A 6,445-nucleotide genomic window follows, 5' to 3' on the forward strand; every position below is an offset into this window, starting at 1 on the left:
ACTAAGGTATAAATATATGTCTGGCTATAGATTTATGTGCCATTCAGGGCGGTGTATGAAAGTGTTGAATGGCTATATTGTACACCTGAAACTAATATAACACCAAATGTTAGCTAACTAGAATTAAAATAAGAACTTTACAGGGGCGCCTGGGTGGCTCAGTCGGTTAAGCGTCCGACCTCAGCTCAGGTCACGATCTCGCGGTCCGTGAGTTCGAGCCCCGCGTCGGGCTCCGGGCTGATGACTCGGAGCCTGGAGCCTGCTTCCGATTCTGTGTCTCCCTCTCTCTCTGCCCCTCCCCCGTTCATGCTCTATCTCTCTCTGTCTCAAAAATAAATAAACGTTTAAAAAAAATGTAAAAAGAACTTTACAAAAGAATAAGAAAATAAAAACAGTCAAAATAAATAAGTAAACAAGGAAATCAATAATGAATAAGCAAACAAAAAAAATGAATGAATGAATGAATGAATGAATAAATTTATGTGCTGTCTCTCCCATATGGCATACCTGAAATTTTATTAAGCCCTTCAAGTGTTAATTAAGGAGTGCTGAATGATGGGAGTTTCAGCTACTGAGAAAGGGCCACTATAGGTGTTTTCCAGATCTCACTGTTTCGGTCGTGGCTTACCTGCAGTGTGTATACAAAGACATGATCACTTTTGCTTGTAAGCTATTCAAATCCTTCAAAAATTTTAAAATTGAACTGCATAGGGTTTTCATGAACTATCTTTGACAAAGTTGCTAAGTGGTGATTCCAGAAATTTTTGTGCAAAGTCAGTGAGACTGGACTTCAAATATAGCACCCAAACAGAGGAGGATTATGATTCTTCTTTTTTTTAAATTCTTTTTAAAAATGTTTTATTTATGTATTTTGAGAGAGAGAGAGGTTGAGCAAGGAAGGGGCAGAGAGAGAAGAAGGGAGAAAGAATCCCAAGCAGGCAAAGCCTGATGCGGGGCTTGATCCCACATGACCTGAGCCGAGATCAAGAGTTGGACACTTAACCAACTAAGCCACCCAGGTGCCCCAGGATTCTTACTGGCTTTCCACAAATAAAGGCAGTCAGCTCTGCAACAGGGGTTTTATATTTACCAGCAACAAAGCTGGGTAAAGAGTATCTCTAGGTCTGCAATATTTACACTCATTAGGTAATTTTTGTTAATTTCAGTTTGTGCTTTCTCTATAGGAATCTTGAATTTGACCTTCTATAGTGTCTAAGGAAATGAGGAAAGTCCACAAGGGTTAGTTTCACGGGCAAGTTTTCCGCTCTTTAACAAACAGCATTCTATTAAGTTGAACTGTATGAAACTGCTGTTTTTGCAGGTCGAAAACAGTTGCATATCAGCAATTTCATATGGTTAACCTAATCTGTTGTTGCATACCCTGAGAGTAATGTAAAGCATCCCACCCAGCATGCACCCTCTTGAGCCAGGAGAAGCTATTCAGTTGCAATTGGTGCCACATTTCCTATACAAAACAGAATAATGTTAAAGAAATGAATCTTCTCCTAAATATTGCTTTTTAACAAATCTCTCTAATGAAATGAGTTTCTAAGTCAATTTAAGCCACGGCTGAAGTTTATATTTGGCTTTTCTTGTTAATACAGGCATATTTTATGATGCTCCTCTATATTGTGCTTCCCAGATACTGCATTTTTTACAAACTGAAGGTTTGTGGCAAACTTGCGTTAAGCAAGGCTGTCAGCACTGGTTTCCGACCACATTCGCTCACTTCGTGTCTCCGTGTTACACTTTGGTAATTCTTGCAACATTTCAAACTTTTTCCTTGTTACTATCTTTGGTATGGTGACCTGTGCTCTGTGATCTTAGATGTTCCTACTGTAACTGTTTTGGGGAGGCCGCAAACCATGCTTCCGTAACTTAATAAATGTTGTGTGTGTCCTGACCGTTCCATCAACTGGCCAATCCCCCGTATCTCTCCCTCTCCTCTGAGCTCTCTATTCTATGAGACAGGACCGTATCGAGATTGGGCCAGTTAGTAACCTTACAGTCGTCTCTAAGTGTTCAAGTGAAAGGAAGGGTCACGTGTCTCTCACTTGAAATCAAAACCTAGAAATGAGTCAGCTCAGTGAAGAAGGCATGTCAACAGCCTATAGGCTGAGAGGCAGGGCTCTTGCAACAAACAGTTACCCAAGTCGTGAATGCAAAGGACAAGTTCTTGGAGGAGATGAAAAGCGCTGCTCCAGTGAACACATGAATGAGAAGAAAGGGAAGCAGCCGTGTTGCTGATCTGGAGAAAGTCTGAGTGGTCTGGATAGGAGATCAAACCAGCCACAACCTTCTCTTAAGCCAAAGCGTAATCCAGAGCAACATCCTCACTTGCTTCAATTCTGTGCAGGCTCAGAGAGGTGAGGAAACTGCAGAAGAAAAGTTTGAAGCTAGCGGAGGTTGGTTCATGAGGTGGAAAGACAAAAGCCATCTCCATAACTTATTAAAAGTGCAACACAAAGCAGCAAGTGCTGATGTGGAAGCTACAGCAAGCTCTCCAGAAGATGTAGCCGAGATAAGTCATGAAGGTGGAGACGCTAAGCAACAGATTTGCAGTGTAGATGAAACAGCCTCCTCTTGGAAGAAGATGCCATCTTGGGACTTTCATAGCTAGAGAGGAGAAGTCAATGTCTGGCTTCAGAGCTTCAACACATAGGCTCTCTTGTTAGGGGCTCATGTAGCTGGTGACTTTCTCTTAAAGTCAATGCTAATTTACCATGTGAGAATCCTAAGAACCTTAAGAATGGTGCTGAAACTACTCTGCCTGTACTCTAGAAAGGGAACAACAAAGTCTGTATGACAGCACATCTGTTTGCAATATGGCTCACTGAATATTTTAAGTCCACTGTTGAGAACTACTGCTCAAAAAAAAAAAAAAGATTCCTTTCAAAAGATTACTGCTCACTGACAGTGTACCTGCTCCCTTAAGAGCTCTGATGGAGATGTACAATGAGATTAATGTTGTTTTCTTGCCTGCTAATATAGCATCCTTTCTACAGCCCATGGATCAAGGAATCATTTTGACTTTCAAGTCTTATTATGTAAGAAACTTATTTTGAAGGCTGCTGCTGCCATAGATCGTGATTCCTTTGTTGGATCTGGGCAAAGCAAATTGAAAACCTTCCAGAAAGGGTTTGCCATTCTACATGTCATTGAGAACATTCATGATTCATTGGAAGAAGTCCAAATATCACCATGAACAGGAGTTTGGAAGAAGCTGATTCCAACCCTCATGGATGACTCTGAGGGGTTCGAGGCTTCCGTGGATGAAGTCACTGCAGATGTGGTGGAAACAGCAAGAGAATTAGAACAAAAAGTGGAGCCTGAAGATGTGACTGAATTGCTACAATCTTGTGTAAAACTTGAATGGATGAGGGGCTGCTTCTTATGGAGGAACAAAGAAAGTAGTTTCTTGAGATGGAATCTCCTCCCAGTGAAGATGCTGTGAAGATTGTTGACATGACAACCCAGGGTTTAGAATATTACACCTACTTAGTTGTTAAACAGTAGCAGAGTTTGAGAGGATGGATTTCAATTTGAAAGAAATTCTCCTGTGGGTAAAATCCTATCAAACAGCATCCCATACTACAGACACATTGTGCGTGAAAGGAAGAGTCAGTGGGTGCAGCAAACTTCACTGTTGTCTTATTTTTAGAAAGTGCCAGAGTCACCCCAGCCTTCAGCAACCCGCACCCTGACTAGTCAGCAGCCGTCAGCATTGAGGCAAGACCCTCCACCAGCAAAAAGACTATGACTCATTGAAAGTTCAGAGGATGGTTAGCATTTTTTAGCAATAAAATATTTTTCAATGAAGGTGTGCATTTTTTTTTTACATTTTTTCAAATGTTTATTTTTGAGAAAGAGAGAGAGAGACAGAGCATGAGCGAGGAAGAGGCAGAGAGAGAGAGAGAGAGAGAGACACAGAATCCGAGGCAGGGTCCAGGCTGTGAGCTGTCAACACAGAGCCCGATGTGGGGCTTAAACCCACAAACCGTGAGATCATGACCGGAGCCCAAGTCAGACGCTTAACTGACTGAGCAACCACGTGCCCCTAAATTAAGGCCGTGTATTGTTTTTTGACATAATGCTATTACACACTTAATAGACTATGGTATAGTGTAAACATAACTTTCATATGTGCTTTTTAATGCAAAGATTCACTTGACTTGTCTCATTGTGACATTCACTTCATTGCAGTGCTCCAGAACCGAATCCACACCATCTCGAGGGTATGCCGGTAATTAGAAGTCGAGTCGCCATTACCAAAGTGCTGATGGCGACCTACAACGTGGCAAGAGGAGTATGCAGGGTGGGAACCTGATGATCTGGGGGGAATCTGCTTCCCAGGTAGATAGGAAGAGGACAGTTTAGTGGTCCAGGAACATTGACTGAATACAAGATCCTCAGTCCCAAATCTGATTAATACTGGCCCCAAGGTATCTGATCAGTTGCTTGGAGTATAGCAACAAGATATTAAGGTGTGGGTCAAATACTGTGAGTTAAGCTAGATTTTTGTTTTCGTCTAGGAATCTTTCCAAAGGTGACTGATGTATGTGGTTCAATCTGGGGGTAGAAGGGAAGGATAGGAGTCCAGAAAAGAGCCAGGTGGGGTCTTAAATTCTTATGTCAGTGGGTTGGGTTGAGGGTGTGGCTTCTGGTCCTAGACAGGAGTCCTCATCAGGGCACACAAGCAGAATTAAGTCTTCTTCCTTATAAGGTTGAAGTGCTTAGGCAGATACCTAATCCCACAATGAAGCCAACATTGTAAGCAGGTTCAGCTAGAACTTTGGAGCTACTCGAGCACCAGACTCTTCCTCAGTAGATTTGGGACCTACATAATTTTTGGCAGATAAAGATTCCTGCAGCGAGACTAGACATCCGGGTCTGGGTCACAGGACTCACAGCTTAAGAGTAGGTCAAGTTCAAATCCACTGGGTACAGACTTTTGCTTCCTGCCATTCGGGAACAAACAGGCTGAAACCCGCATGCGGATACCATCAATAGATCTGGTTGTGAGGAGATGGGGATGAAACATACAGAGGAATCAAGTAGGTGCTGACACTCTTGGTCCACAGTCACACTATGAATCAGTTTTGAGCAGTACTCCGTCAACTTTTTTACTGAGTATCTGGTATGTTCCGTATATTGAAATATATTCTTTAATTTCCTAATCCTTATAACAAGTTCCTGAGCTAGTTGATTCAGAGAGTATAATAATTTATCCAAGAGAAATTCTTGTCAGAATTATTTTTGTGGGAATCATAATTACTGGAACACAAACCCAAATCTTTATGTTTCCGTAGGAGACGGTGTACTTGTTTCCTCTTGCTGCTGTAACAAATTATCACAAATTTAGTGGCTTGAAATGGCACACATTCATTCTCTTATGGTCCTGGAGGTCAGAAGTCTGAAACCAAGGTGTTGGTAAGTTGGTTCCTTTTGGAGACTTAAGGACAGAATGTGTTGCCTGGCTTTTCTTAGCTCCCAGAGGCCACTCGCATCCATTGGCTTGTGGCCTTTCCTTGGATCATTCCAGCCTCTTGCTTCTGTCTTCACATCTCCTGCTATTCGTTCTAACCTCCGGCTTCCCTCTCATATGGACTTTTGTATTAGATAGGGCCCACATGGATAGGCTCCCCGTCTTGAGATCCTTAACTCATCACATCTACAAATACCCTTTTATTGTGTAAGATATATATCCACAGGTTCTGGCAACCAGGAGGTAGACTTTGGGGGGGGGCATCATTCTGCATTATTCACAGGAAGAAATGGAAGGAAGGGCTTTGAGCTGGGGAGGCAAAGTTGGCCAAATGGAAGAGAAACCATTAACTTTCTCTGAGGCTGGTGTGGGGCAGGGAGAGGGCATGGAGGCGGGAGTACCTGGGCATGTAGGAACTTCAGCGGAGAATGCGTGCAGGAGAGCAGTTCTCAGTAGGGAAGGTTCATTGGTAGAGGGGTCTCTGGGCTGCCCGGAGCAGCAGGGTCTAGGGACAGGTGGCAGGACCATTTCTCAGCAGCAGCATCTTGTAGCTAAAGAAAACGCCGTAAAGGTGATGACCATCGTGTAGAAATGCGCACCGACTCCCCTTGGCTTTCTGGAAACATAAGTCAGGATTCTTTGTGTGACCTCATAGAGTCGGGGCCCGGGTCTCCAAAAGACCGAGATCGAATATCGGGTTGAGCTGACCAGTGGAGACTGAAACAAGATGTGATATCATCGTTTTGCAGGAGTTTTTTGAGGGAAAGGAATGTGGTCTCGGACCTTAGTATTGTGGTTTTAAAGTCATACGCCTTGGAGTTGCAAACTTTTGCCATGGCTAGCAAAGGTGGAGGGGCCGCTGAGGGCCGAGAACAAAGAATTTTCAGCCAGTGTGCTCCAAGCAACCTTACTGCCGGGACTAAAGACGAAGGGCATCTCCCTTGCAAACGCTCCTTACTT

The 6,445-nt window shown here is 43.2% G+C and overlaps 1 pseudogene; it reads left to right on the plus strand.

Moving 5' to 3' along the window:
* Window positions 1-950: 950 nt before the first annotated feature.
* On the plus strand, window positions 951-3,819 carry LOC122476028 (annotated as a pseudogene).
* The last annotated feature ends 2,626 nt before the right edge of the window (window positions 3,820-6,445 follow it).

This window comes from Prionailurus bengalensis, chromosome E4 (genome assembly GCF_016509475.1).
Source record: "Prionailurus bengalensis isolate Pbe53 chromosome E4, Fcat_Pben_1.1_paternal_pri, whole genome shotgun sequence".
NCBI classification, from domain to species: domain Eukaryota; kingdom Metazoa; phylum Chordata; class Mammalia; order Carnivora; family Felidae; genus Prionailurus; species Prionailurus bengalensis.